This window comes from Balaenoptera acutorostrata, chromosome 2 (genome assembly GCF_949987535.1).
Source record: "Balaenoptera acutorostrata chromosome 2, mBalAcu1.1, whole genome shotgun sequence".
In the NCBI taxonomy this organism is placed as follows: Eukaryota; Metazoa; Chordata; class Mammalia; order Artiodactyla; family Balaenopteridae; genus Balaenoptera; species Balaenoptera acutorostrata.
The window spans coordinates 88620712-88636269 of record NC_080065.1 but is presented as its reverse complement, the minus strand read 5'-3'; positions in this window follow the sequence as shown (position 1 = coordinate 88636269).

The following is a 15558-nucleotide window of genomic DNA, read 5'->3' as shown; positions in this document are numbered from 1 at the left end:
TAAGTACTGTTAAAGAGATGAAAATTTATTTTGCCTTACCCTATCTCCTAAATTTCCTTCACTGCAACAGTATTTCCATATTTTGTTAGAATCAGAGCCAAATTTTAGATAGCTACAGATGAAGTGGAAGTAAAAAAAAGGTCCCTAAAATTCCAGTATTTATCAAAATTTGGTTTACTCAGGAAGCCTTACTCTTAAGGTAAAAATCAAACAGACACGAAACAGAAAACAAGCAGTACAACCATCTTATTCTTCTCTTTGATATTAAAAGATATGCTATTGTACTAGAATATATACAAAAACCTATGGAGAATTCACCTTTGTTTCCTTAATTAAATACCAATGGCCGCTCTTAGGCAGTTCAAGAGCAACTTTAAGAAAAGTTGTCACAGAAGTTTCCATTTTAAATTTTTGGAGTTTTAAAATATGAGAATATTCTTTGAAGCCAATTTTTATGGGAAATTACTAAAATACATAGAAAAAGCACGACTTTGTGGATCATGGGTAGAGTTCACAGACTTGTATTACAACCCTCATGCTGTGCTTTGCCTATGACTGGTAGCTCAAAGGCATCATTTTGAGTGGAATCATATTGTTTAGGAGTAGTAACTCATGCTGCTCTGCTACAAAGCAATCAGTAACACAGAGATCAATGGGACAGGACAGAAGAAAAAGGAAAGAGGCAGTTGAAATGATATTATTTCTGATATTAAAGATATTAAGAGGGAAGATATTGAAAGTAGGCTGGATAGAAATTATACAGACTTTTATAAAATATTTTTAAGTATATACTCATGGCCTAATAACTTTAAAGTAAAATATATATTTTCAAAGCATATATTTGGATAGGTAGAGTGAAGCATATAACATGCTTATAAGATATATAAATAAAACCTTAATCTAAATGAAATTAGCTAATATTGATAAACTGACCCTGCAAAGCTAAGCTATAAAACTCCCAAAGACGGTTCTACCATTTTCTTAAAATTTTTCCTCAATAAAATTAAATGTAATCCATATGTCTAGGCTTATTTTATGTTTATATCATGAAGATAGCAGTTGATGAAGTAACTTTATTACTTGATACTTCTCAGGGCTTTTAATGTCTTTAATATAAACCTGAGAAATAATGTCAGGAAACTGCATCTTGATGAAGATAAACAATATACAATTTCCAGAGATTAAGAATTTGCTTAAAATTAAGTAGTTTTTTATTAAAGAAACTCTGTTCACAAAGTTTGAAGAACAGTGTCAAATAGAGTATAAGTGAAGACAAGTCTAGAGACCAAGAGAGACAATTTCTTTTTTTTTTTTTAATACATCCTTATTGGAGTATAATTGCTTCACAGTGCTGTGTTAGTTTCTGCTGTACAACGAAGTGAATCAGCCATATGCATACATATATTCCCATATCCTCTCCCTCTTGAAGCTCCCTCCCACCCTCCCTATCCCACCCCCCTATCTCACCCCTCTAGGTCGTCGCAAAGCACCGAGCTGATCTCCCCGTGCTATGCTGCTGCTTCCCACTAGCTATTTATTTTACATTTGGCTGTGTATATATATCGATGCTTCTCTCACTTCCCCTCAGCTTTCCCCTCCCCCACAGTGTCCTCAAGTCCATTCTCTATGCCTACGTCTTTATTCCTGCCCTGCCACTAGGTTCATCAGTACCATTTTTTTTTAGATTCCATATATATGCTTTAGCATACAGTATTTGTTTTTCTCTTTCTGACTTACTTCACTCTGTATAACAGACTCTAGGTCCATCCACCTTACTACAAATAGCTCAGTTTCATTTCTTTCTATGCCTGAGTAATATTCCACTGTATATATGCGCCACATCTTCTTTATCCATTCATCTGTTGATGGACATTTAGGTTGCTTCCATGTCCTGGCTATTGTAAATAGAGCTGCAATGAACATTGTGGTACAGGTCTCTTTTTGAATTATGGTTTTCTCTGGGTATATGCCCAGTAGTGGGATTGCTGGGTCACATGGTAGTTCTATTTTTAGTTTTTTAAGGAACCTCCATACTGTTCTCCATAGTGGCTGTATCCATTTACATTCCCACCAACAGTGCAGAAGGGTTCCCTTTTCACCACACCCTCTCCAGCATTTATTGTTTTAGATTTTTTGATAATGGCCATTCTGACAAGTGTGAGGTGATACCTCATTGTAGTTTTGATTTGCATTTCTCTAATAATTAGTGATGTTGGGCATCTTTTCATGTGCCTCTTGGCCATCTGTACGTCATCTTTGGTGAAATGTCTATTTACGTCTTCCACCCATTTTTTAATTGGGTTGTCTGTTTTTTTGATATTGAGCTCCATGAGCTGTTTGTATATTTTGGAGATTAATCCTTTGCCCATTGTTTCATTTTCAAATATTTTCTCCCATTCTGAGCGTTGTCTTTTCATCTTGTTTATGGTTTCCTTTGCTGTGCAAAAGCTTTGAAGTTTCATTAGGTTCCATTTGCTTATTTTTGTTTTTATTTTCATTACTCTAGGAGGTGGGTCAAAAAAGATCTTAGTGTGGTTTATGTCAAAGGGTGTTTTTTCTATATTTTCCTCTAAGAGTCTTATAGTGTCTGGTCTTACATTTAGGTCTTTAATCCATTTGGAGTTTATTTTTGTGTATGGTATTAGGGAGTGTTCTAATTTCATTCTTTTATGTGTAGTTGTCCAGTTTTCCCAGCACCACTTATTGAAGAGGCTGTCTTTTCTCCATTGTATGCCCAGAGATAAACCCACACACATACGGTCACCTAATTTACGACAAAGAGAACCAATTTCAAATCCTGAGTTGACTTTGTGTAAGTTCTTTAACAACGCACTGTGACATATTTTCTTCTTTGTAAAAATAAGAATGTATAGCTAAGCTATCCTAAATTACTTCCTGTTGTAATATTTTCTGTATCTAGTACCCACTTATTAACATCCTTAATGTGAGTTTCATATACATTAACTCTGCATTGAAAATTAACTTCCAATTCACATTTTATCAGCATGGATGAACATATAGACAAGGGCAATGTTGACCATGAAGATTCAATAGACCAAAGGAGCAAATTCGTCTATATACAGTTTTACCAAATCATGTACTTCATTATTATATTTACATTGAGGCATGCTTCATCAGGCAGCCTTTCCTAATATAAAATCACTTTTTAAAATTTAATTTTTACTTTATGTTGGAATATAGTTGATTTACAATGTTGTGTTAATTTCAGATGTACAGCAAAGTGATTCATACAAATGAATTTATTTACAAAACAGAAACAGACTCACAGAAAAAAAACTTATGGTTACTAAAGGGGAAAAGTGGGGCGAGGGATAAATTAGGAGTTTGAGATTAACATATACACACTACTACATATAAAATAGATAATCAACAAACACCTACTGTAGAGCACAGAGAACTCTACTCAGTATTCTGTAATAACCTATATGGGAAACGAATCTGAAAAAGAATGGATATATGTATATGTATAACTAAAATCACTTTAAAAAATTACTAAACAATGTAAAATATTGTAATGTTTTATTTGTTTGTCTTGATAGTTTTGAGGCCCTGGCTAGAATCTGGCCAGTTCCCTTTCTTGAATAGTTAAATGTACACCCAACCTTTTATCTGACTGTCATACTCTCATGCACAAGCCCTACTCACCTTAGGGCCAGGTGAACTAGGTCCAGACCACTAGGGTCAGCCCCTTTGTTCCAGTGACCAAGAGAAATTATTAAAATCAGCCAATCCACAGGGATCCTGGGAAACCTATCTAACTCCATTCCCCTTTGCCATACATAAGCTGCCTCCTACAGCTCCAGCTTGCTCTTACCCTGTCCCAGTGCAACCGCCATGTGGCCTTGCCTGGCAGTGTTCTCTCATTGGGAACTATAAGAGTTTTGCCTTTTATCCATATGATTTATTCATTGTGTTGTGTACTGCCATCAAAAGAATCTTTAAATCTTATAAAGCAACTGACACTGTGAGCAGAGTGGCATGACCATAACCACTGACTCTTAGATAGCTTCATGGGGGACTGCTCTTGCCTTACTAATTGATTCCAAACCACCACATGAACAGCTTGAGACAGAACTCCAGCAAGTTTAGCTAAAGCCTTGTTGCTTGCTGCCATGTCTGTTGGTGATTGCCATACCTCTCCTATAAAAATTTCTTGGGCATGGGAATACTCAAAATGAATATGTACAGTTGTCCCTTGGTATCTGGAACAGATTGGCCCCAGGACCTCTCTCCAATACCAAAATCTGAGAATGCTCAAGTCCCTTATATAAAATGGCTTAGTACTTTCACATAACCTAAGCACATCTTCTGGTATACTTTAAATCATCTCTAGATTACTTATAATACCTAATACGGTGTAAATGCTATGTAAATAGTTGTGGACACACAATAAATTCAAGTTTTGCTTTTGGAACTTTCTGGATTTTTCTTTTTTCCAACGTGGGGTTGGTTGAATCTGTGGATTAGGAACCCTTGGATAGCGAGGGACAGCTGCAGTTAGTCAGCTAAACTTCCTGGGCTAGAAACTAGCCCAGCTGAAGGCCACCTTAGGGCAATAGAAGTGATAGGCCACTTACATCACACATTTTTAGGCTGGGCATTCAGGTGTGTTTCAGGTCACAGCCTGTGTTTGGCAGAGGCCTATTCTTGGGGCCCACAACTTCTTCAGTGTTGGTGTTTCTTTATAATTATTGGGAGGCAGAACTCTGGTTTGTCTGTGTGTTATAGATTGGAGGAGAGTGTTGGGTGGGCTATCCAGCAGTAGAGAAATGGCCTGATCTCCTTGTCACTGCTGTTCAGGTGGGGGTAGTGGACTACCTGTCTTCTTTGCTGCTGCACACATTGCTATTATCATCAGTAAACTTCACATGCCCCAATCCTCAAGGGTATGGTGGGTTGCACCCTTGGAGGCCCGGAGCCCAATGCTTAATCAAAATGGACGCTCTGAGGCAAGGGAAGAGTATCTTATTCCTGCACCCTGCCCTACCCCAAGAACATCTGCTGAAATTATCCACTTGCTTAAATAATGTAAGCTTCTAGCCAGTGTGCTTGGGCCTTAGAAAGTGCAACTGTTTATCAACATGCAAAGGGACTGATACTTGGGACAAGAGGGCTAACTAAAGAGGTTGCTTTAGCCTCGGGGAGCTGGACAGGGAAGCCTTGGAAGGAGAGACAGCTGTCTACGAGGTAGGCCACCATGACCCTAACCCTGCTTCCCCTTTTCTGTAACCCCTAAAAGGGCCATACTCTGAGTTACCAGAGACAGAAACCAAAAACCCTAGCTTCAGGTGGTTAGAAGCTCAAAAGAAAAATCAGAAGGAATGGAAAGAAAAAAAACCCAAATACCCTGTCCAGGGATGGGACATTCAAAAATAAACAAAAAAATCTCTCTCAATATCTGTGTGTGTGTGTGTAGATATATGTATATACACACACACATACACAATACATACAATGTCCATAATTTGACTCAATTGAAAATTCAAAATTTATCAAAGAATTTACATAACAAGATAAAAAGCATAGAAGGGCACTGGTTGGCTTTTGTGTCTCTACAACATAGGTTCTAAACTTTAACATCTGGCAAAATGCATGAACTGACAAAACCTTTATGTACTGAATCAATACTAGGGCTCAAATTATTTCTGGGGATCCCACTAATATTAAAATGGTACCATTTATAACCTTAGGAAAATAACTATGTATAAAATAGCATAAAAATAGGTATGTCTTACTTTAATTGTACCCTTCCTTAAATTTCCCAGTCATAGTACCAATTGCCCTGAAATATCTCATAGTGACCTTATACCAGTGGCCTCCCAGTTCTCAGGACCCCTAGTCAGCCTCAGACTGGGATTTACACCATTGCCTCTCCTGGTTTTCAGGCCTTCAGACTGGGACTGAATTATACCACAAGCTTTGCTGGTTTTCCAGCTTGCGCATGGCATACTATGGGACTTGTCAGCCTCCATAATCAGGTGAGCCAAGTTTCCATAATAAATCTCCTCTTCTATATCCATATATATTCTGTTGGTCTGTTTCTCTGAAAAAAGCTAATAGAATAAACATAGACATTTTAACACAATAAGTAATAAAATAAAATTAAATCTTTGGCACTTACAAGTTGGCTTACTAAAATGAGACTCCCCACAGATCTCCAGTTGAAATAGTTAATAAGGGCCAACGTAAGTAAAAACAGGTTCTTCAAGGATTAAAATATGTTATATAAGACCTAATTGATAAAGGGCTGATTATGTCCTCTGCATTCTCATTTGACAGCCCAATTTTGCCTGTTCTTAAACCTAGAAAGAATAAATGGCATTTCATGGTGATTCCTGCAATCTCAGTAATGTGGTCCCCCTCATTAAGGCTCTACTGAACACTCATGTTATGTTCTAACTCCTAGTACCTCAGAATTTGACTGTATTTGAAGACAGGTTTTTTTTTTTTTAATTTGGCCAAATTTTTATATTTCTGTATTTTTTTAATTGAAGTATAGTTGATTTACAATGTTGTCTTAGTTTTAGGTGTATAGCAAAGTGATTCAGTTATACATACATATATAACTTTTTTTTTTAGATTCTTTTCCCTTATAGTTTATTGCAAAATATTGAGTATAGTTCCCTGTGTTATACAGTAGGTCCTGTTGGTTATCTATTTTACATATAGTAGTGTGTACATGTTAATCCCAAACTCCTAATTTATTCCTCCCCCACCTTTCCCCTTTGGTAACCAAAAGTTTGTTTTCTATGTCTGTGGATCTATTTCTGTTTTGTCTGTAAGTTCATTTGTATCATTTGTTTTTAGACTCCACATGTAAACGATATCATATGATACTTGTCTTTGTCTGGCTTACTTCACTTAGTATGATAATCTCTAGGTCCATCCATGTTACTGCAAATGGCATTATTTCATTCTTTTTCTATGGCTGAGTAATAATCCATTGTATAAATATACCACATCTTCTTTATCCATTCATCTGTCAATGGACATTTAGGTTGCTTCCATGTCTTTGCTATTGTAAATAATGCTGCAATGAACACTGGGGTGCATGTATCTTTTGGAATTATGGTTTTCTCTGGATATATGCTCAGGAGTGGGATTGCAGGATCATATGATAGCTCTATTTTTAGTTTTTTAAGGAACCTCCATACTGTTCTCCGTAGTGGTTGTATCAATTTACATTCCCACCAACAGTGCAAGAGGGTTCCCTTTTCTCCACACCCTCCCCAGTATTTATTGTTTGTAGATTTTTTGATGATGGCCATTCAGACCAGTGTGAGGTGATACCTCATTATAGTTTTGATTTGCATTTCTCTAATAATTAGCGATGTTGAGCATCTTTTCATGTGTCTCTTGGCCATCTGCATGCCTTCTTTGGAGTAATGTCTATTTAGATCTTTTGCCCATTTTTTTTGACTGGGTTGTTTGTTTTTTTGATATTGAGCTGTATGAACTGTTTGTATATTTTGGAGATTAATTCCCTGTAGCTTGCATCGTTTGCAAATATTTTCTCATATTCTGTAGGTTGTCATTTTGTTTATGATTTACTTTGCTGGGCAAAAGCTTTTAAGTTTAATTAGGTGCCATTTATTTATTTTTGTTTTTATTTCCATTTATCCAGGAGACAGATCCAAAACCGTCACTGTTTGCAAATGACATGATACCATACATGGAAAGTCCTAAAGACCTCTCTGGAAAACTACTACAGCTCATCAGTGAAGTTGCAGAATACAAAATTAATACACAGAAAGCTGTTGCATTTCTATACATTAACAACAAATGATCAGAAAGAGAAATTAAGGAAATAATCCCATTTACCATCGCACCAAAAATAATAAAATACCTAGGAATAAACCTACCTAAGGAGGCAAAAGACCTGTAAAAGCAGTGTGGTACTAACAAAAACAGAAATGTAGATCAATGGAACAGGATAGAAAGCCCAGAAATAAACCCATGCACCTATGATCAATTAATCTACGACAAAGGAGGCAAGAATATACAATGGAGAAAAGTCAGTCTCTTCAATAAGTGGTGCTGGGAAAACTGCACAGCTACATGTAAAAGAATGAAATTAGAACATTCTCTAACACCACACACAAAAATAAACTCAAAATGGATTAAAGACCTAAATGTAACACCAGATACTATAAAACTCCCAGAGGAAAACATAGGCAGAACACACTCTGACATAAATGACAGCAGTATCTTTTTGGGAGATAGGATTTTTAAGAGGTAAAATGAGGTCATATTAGGTGGGCCCTAATTAGGTGGGCCCTAATTCAATATGACTGGTATCCTTATAAGAAGAGGAAATTAGGATACAAACATGTACAAAGGAAAGACCATGCGAAGACAGAGAAAGAAAACATCTACGAGTCAAGGAGAAAGGTCTCAGAATGAAAACCAACCTTGCCAATACCTTGATCTTGGACTTCCAACCTCCAGAACTGTGAGAAAATAAATTGTTATTGTTTAAGACACCCAGTCTGTGGTACTTTGTTATGGCAGCCCTGGCAGACTAATACAACCCAATATTATTTAAATTACTAACTCTACCCAATCGCAACCAGTAAATATTTTGCTATTATAAATTTCGCTAATATGCTCTACCCAATGCCTATTTCAACATCTTCTCGGTCACAGTTTGCCTTCGCCAGCAAAGGGACAGAATACACCTTTACTGTGCTACCCATGGAGGACCTCTGCAGCCTTGCCATGGCACACTATCTTTACAGACAAGATCTTAACTGTATCAATGTTTCTCCAGGAACCCTGATACCATTACATTGGTAACACCTTTCTCCAAGGGATTACACTGAACACACTTACTAAGGATATTATCAGTCTAACATTTTTTAGTCCTTTTGGAGGCAAACATATTCCTTATTTACAAATTCTACTTTATCTCAAGGATACTGCTTCTTACAAATCTGCCCACTTAAATGGAGATCTTTCCAACCAAAGGTTGTAAAATCTGTCCAAATTAAAATCAGTGGGCATTCCTGTTAGTGCCCTCAGAGACTCCATTGTAGAGCCTTTGGTAACCTCCTTGTACACCTCCTAGAATCTCTGGACCACATGTGATGGCATAAACTGTCCATGGGCTTCTGATGTAAAAAAGTGTGCCCTTTTCACCTCTGTAATATTTATTTATATATAATAAGAGTGAAAAGAAAATTTCTGGCTACATACTTGGTCTCTCCTGGAAAGGAAAACTCTCATAGACCCTGAGCCTGTGACTCTCCTCACCTAGTTGTGCATCATGCCTTGGGTCATGAAAGCAACACCTCACAAGCTCGGCTCTAAGCTATTGTGACCTTATTGATATAGGATGGAGTAAAACCTGGGCCCTCTGACATATTCCACATGCATAAGGGGGTGTGTTCCCCTGTTCTCAGTTCCTTGCCTGATGCCATGATACTGTTGGAGGTTACCCCTCCCCAGAGCGCCTTGACTTCCTAGGGAAGTCCCTTGGATTAACTGAGTGAATAACAATGGGAGTTCATAGTATGGAAGTTCTGGCTTCCAGCCCTATGGGATGGGGGCAAATATAAAAAATCCATAAAGATATGGGGAGATACTATTAAAGAGCCTCATATATAATGAGTATTTATATACCTAGGGTATATTTGGGAAAGTTTTGTTAAAGTTGGTATGAGTCAGCCAAGGATTTTGAATTAAGAATAATTAAGCCCTGGAGCAACATAGAGATCCATTTAGGGGTCCATTTGTCATTTTTTTTTTTTGTAACTTACATAATTAGAGTTAACCATAGATGGTCCCATGAGCCAGACACCTGCCCTTCTGTCAACAGTTTAACTAAGCTACTCCATGGTGTTGCTGCCTTAGCAGGCATTTTGTTTGGCCATGCAGCCCACAGTGACTTTAAATCGACACTAGCTTCTCATGAAGTACATACCCTAGATAGTAACCTGCAGATTCACAAACAAATGTAAGTTCCTGATATGACTTTCCCAGCAGCCCTTATGATCATAGTCTCCCCTGGCTCCGGGTGCTTTCACCTTACCACCCCTTAGATAAAACCCTGTGTTGCTTATCAATCCCTGATTTTTTATTTGAATTGACCAATCAGTCTTTAGCCCGGGGACCCCAGAGCACTCCACACACAGACCTTAATAAAGGCATGTGCCCCAGGGGTTACCCCTCTCTGTCTGCACTCTGCTTTGATATCCCCATGTGACCCCTTAAGGCATGCAGAGTACTTCCTCCAGGAACTGTGAGTGATAAACTTCTATATTTCAACTCCTCTTGTGATCTGTTGTTAAACCACAGCTCACCATCCTACAACCTGTGCTCTACTTAATATATGTTAATTTGAAAAATTCATAACACCATCTAATACGGGATTCATTTAAGACTAAACTTCCAGTGCCCCAAAAAAATCTTCCTCAATATTCAGATTATAGGGAGTGGATGATTATCCAGGCTCTCCCTCCGATCCTTTCCAGAAAATTAAAATTAGTGTTTCCCAGGCCATTCCCACAGATAATGCAGACGACCAAGAAGGGACATTAAAAACAAAAACAAAACTAAAACAAATCAAAAAGCCCAACACCACTTAGTAAATGAAAATAAAATTTAGAGATAATAATGGAATTAATATCATATCCCCATAATGATAAAACCAGACAACAACCCCTCCATGGTAATAATACATGCTAGAGAAAAATCAACATCAGGCAACAAATGCCTGTCAAGTGCAAATGCACACCATTCTGTTGACTTTTGGTTCTGTTATTATTGGTCTGAGTACTTTCATTGACGTGTGATCCAGAGGCCCAAGGCCTCCAAATAAGCCACTGTTTCAACCATACACAGTAAATGCAGAGGCTCCCACGTCATTGAGCTTGGCTGATTCAACACTTCCCTGGCTTGACTGTCAGCAATCACACCAACAACTGAGACAAGGGCCTACAGTCACTGGCTCAATTAGAGGGCATGCCTACAGGTTAATGCTAAAGCTTCAACTCCAGCCACTGACATTTTAATTGGTGAACAATCTGAAACTCAATTAACGCATTTGCCCCAACCCAAGATGTCACTGCTGGAGATGATTTCCGCACCAGAGACAGCTTTACCCTGACACAGACCACAGTCCCAGTGATGTCTACAGGTTGCCTTTCCTAAGGCACTGACAAGCTGGATTTGACACAATTTTTGCTTCTCTTCCTTCAATATTACAGATTTTATTACATCTCATGAGCTTGATGTTTATCTTATGAGCTCCTTATCAAGGGTCCCTTGATCCTCCTATGTTCCTTGCTCTCTGCCAAAATGTTAAGCTTTACACTGCCACACCTGAAAAGAAATCTGATAGAGGTTAGTACTATCTGTGCCATTCTAAATATTAATGTAGATTATTGCTTTCTCCAGGAGGCACTTGCCTCATGTTGGTCCACTCCTTGACACCCTGGGAAGAGAATTCCCACTCTCCAGCACCTTCTTTTGCTCCCTCCATCCAGTCTTCCAGGATGACCCTACCTTGTGACTCTGGTCATGCCCACCACAACTACCTCTTCCTCCAGGTTACAGACAAATACCACTTTCCCTCACTGAACTATCAGCTCAGACCCTCCAACAGCATGACTACTGAACTTGCCACCTTGACCCAAGGAATGCCCAAATATATTATTATAATGAAAAATGTAACTCATACTTTTAATACACTTTGCAACTCCACTAAAGACCCTGAAATTCCAGATCCATTTTCTTGGCTAAGGTTATATAATCGAAAACTTTGTCACCAGCCAGACTATAAGGAATTCTTACACTTCAACTTGTTTTCCTCCATTTTATTCTCACAATAAAATGTTTTCTGTACAACACAGGGAATGTGGCCAATATTCTATAATAACTACAAATGGAGTGAAACCTTTAAAAATTGTGAATCATTATATTGTACACCTGTAATTTATATAAGAGTTTCAATTAAAAAAAAGTGTTTTCTATTCTGTTTAGGGCAACTTATGCAATACATTGCGTGTGTGTGTGTGTGTGTGTGTGTGTGTGTGTGAGAGAGAGAGAGAGAGAGAGAGAGAGAGAGAGAGAGAGAGAGAGAGGGAGAGAGAGGGAGAGAGAGGGAGAGAGAGGGAGAGAGAGGGAGAGAGAGGGAGAGAGAGGGAGAGGGAGAGACTTGCAGGATCTCAGTTCCCCAACCAGGGACTGAACCCGGGCCACAGCAGTGAAACCACCGAATCCTAACTACTACACCACCAGGGAACTCCCATACGATACCCTTTAAAAGTCTCTTCTACTATTTGGGCCACTCAAATACCCCAAATAAGCTCAAAACTAATGTCAAGACATCAAGAGGTCAATTGTAATACAGGTTTTGTTTTTATGTTATTGTTTTCCAATGCTCTCTTGACCCAGTTTTGAGGCCCTAGTTTCAGGCTGGTCAGCTCCCCTTATTGAGCATCTGATTAAGCCTACATCCCAATACTTCCTTTATCTGGCTTTCATACTCCAGGGTGACCACGCACTAGCCCTCACTGCCCGGAGTGAAGTAGCAGACAACTAGGGACAGTCCCCATGCCCAGAGCCTGAGAAATTATTCAAGTTAGCCATTCCACAGGGAGCTACAAAAACTAGCAAATCCTAGCCCCTGGTTGTACATAAGCTGCCCCTGATAGCTCCAGCTTGTTGTTAAACTGTCCCGGAGTGCAACCCACTGTGCGGCCTTGCCTGGCAGTTTTCTCTAAGTTTGGATCTGTAAGAACAATGAGTTCTGTCTTTCATCTATATCAATGTCATTGTGTTGTGTCCTGCCATCAGGAGAGTCTTTTTTCTCTTGTAAAATATGTATGCAACGGACATCCCTGGCAAGAGACCATATATGGAATTAAGTAAGGTTAATATATTCAGGGAATTTACCAAAAGGAAAAATTGCCTATTGTCTAGGTGAAACCAACTGTGCTCTGTTTTAGAGAATTCTAAATAGAAGATATGCTCAAGATCTCTCACCCCAGGCATGGTCTCTTTTTCTACAAACTAAGATGTCTTGAATTTAAGCTTTATATTTGATTTTCAAACAGTGCACACCACCCTTCCAATCTTTCACCCAAAGGCTCTTTCTGATGTAAGTGTCTCCAACGAGGAGCTGTGGTAAATTCTGACTCCTGAGTATCTATGACGAGTTGAAGATATTTGTAAAAATTACATGGAAAATGATAAAGTATAAAGGTAATGGTTTGATTTTTATACTTCAAAATTATGCTGGTGGTCTCTTTGGTAATGTAATAATGACAACAGTTTAGAAACGGAACAGAAAATATAGGTGATACGTATAATACATACTATTAACTAGGGTTTTTAAAATTCTTAATTAAAAAATACATTTTGAGAAAGTGATTACAGCTTGACATATAAATATATTGCATATATTCCTTAATTAGCAGCATGATATTAGGCACATCAAGTAACATATCTAAGTTCTAGCATACTTAAATGGAGAGAATTGTATTAACTACCTCATGGGTTGTAAGTATTAAATGAATAGTGTAAGTGTAAAGCATTTAGTGGAGTTCATAGCAGGTAGTATGGACTTAATAAATTATACATATGTGTAGTAATATTAATAGTTTCATTATTAACTGATATTAAGCGATATCTAGGCACAAACCATTTTTTAAAATAAAATAAAAACAACCTCAGCTGAAATGGGTGCTTGATGAATCTTCAGTGACCAAAATGATATACTTGATAAATATGGACAAAATATGAACCAGAAGGGTTAGGTAAGTCATCCCTCTCACCTCCTCCAAAAGCTGGGCACCTATTTCAAATTACAGCAGAGTTTTTAGAGCCCTAAAATGTGCTCCATGTTGTTAAAAGAATTCCAAACAGCCCAAGCAACAAATAAATCTGTCAAAAATCATCCCTGTGCCCTTGAGGAGTCCCCAAATACTCAGACATGTACAAGCCATTTCATCTAATATAGTCAGTATTTTAAGTTTACTTAACCTCAAACCCAGCTGTCCCTTTGCTTTGGGTAGAAAATTTTATTACTGTTTTCAGGCACTTTTCAAGTTTTTATGCTATTCGAAGGACACATTGCCACTGGATTTAACTGAATAATTTTAATTTCCCTTCACATTTTAGCAATTTGTTCCATTTTTTAAACTGTATTTCTAAACCACACGTTTCCTTGTATTTTTATATTATTCACATAGGCTATAATCATTAGGAAATGATTATTTTTGCTATGTATCAAAATCAGACCATCTGAGCAAATGTATTCACAGAAATTGAAGTCCTGTAGAACCAGTTATTAATATTCCATGAATAAATGCATTCATGAGAAAATTATTTGAAGGCATAGTTCTTAAAAATAGACAAACTGATGCTTATTCACTTTAGTTTCTATGAAGAATTATTCTAATATATACTAGAATAAATGATCTATATAAAAGTGCTAGAATAATATCTACCCAATCATGTAGAGTTGTTTTTTCTGTCAAATCAATAGGCTTTCAAAGCCAATATGTTAGAATATCAAGTAAACGATAATTCTCATATACACTCTCACCTAGTCCCAATTTCAACATATCTTTGTTAAGATAGATATTAGGAGAATTTTAAAGAATATCCATTTTCTAGTATGTAACTGTAATGCAAGATAGAAGAAAACAGAGTACAAATCCTTAAAGCACCCAACAAGCAATCAATTAATATACAATTTTTAAAGTATAAAATTTATTATACAATTTATAATAAGTAACCCTGCTAAATTACCATTTATATCTAAGTTCACTTTTAAAATTGGATATCAGAATTTAAAATATTGCTACTTTTTACTTTATCTTTCATTCAAGTAAGTGTATGTCAACTTTCTTAATTTTAATGTTCATGATTTTAACTCTACTTGAGGCAAATTATGTTTTCATAAACTTCTTTAATGTGCATGTTATCTTACTAAATCTCATGATTACATATTGTATTAGTCAGGGTTCTTCAGAGAAACAGAACCAAGAGGATGTGTATATACACAGAAAGAGATTTATTTTAAGGAGTTGGCTCATGAGATCATGGTAGCTTGGTGAGTTCAAAATCTGTTGGGGAGGGTGGCAGACTAGAGACTCAGGAAAAAATTTCAGTTTGAGTCCAAAGGCAGCCTGCTGGTGAAGCAGGAAGAGGCAATGTTGCAGATGAAGTACAAGGGCAGTTTGCTGGAAAATTCCCTCTTGCTTGGGAGAGATCAGCCTTTTGTTCTACTCAGACCTTATTCTACTTGGACCTTGGATTGGATGAGGTCCACTCACATTATGGAGGGCAAAAAGTCCACTAATTGAAATGTAAATCTCACCCAAAAACACCCTCACAGAAATATCCAGAATAATGTTTCACTAAATATCTGGTCTCTCATAGATACAGAGAGCAAACTGGTGGCCACCAAAGAAGAGGTGGGGTGGGGAAAGGGGGGGGGCAGTTGGACGAAATAGGTGAGGGGATTAAGAGATACAAACTTCTAGTTACAAAATAAGTAAGTCACGGGGATGTAATGTACAGCATAGG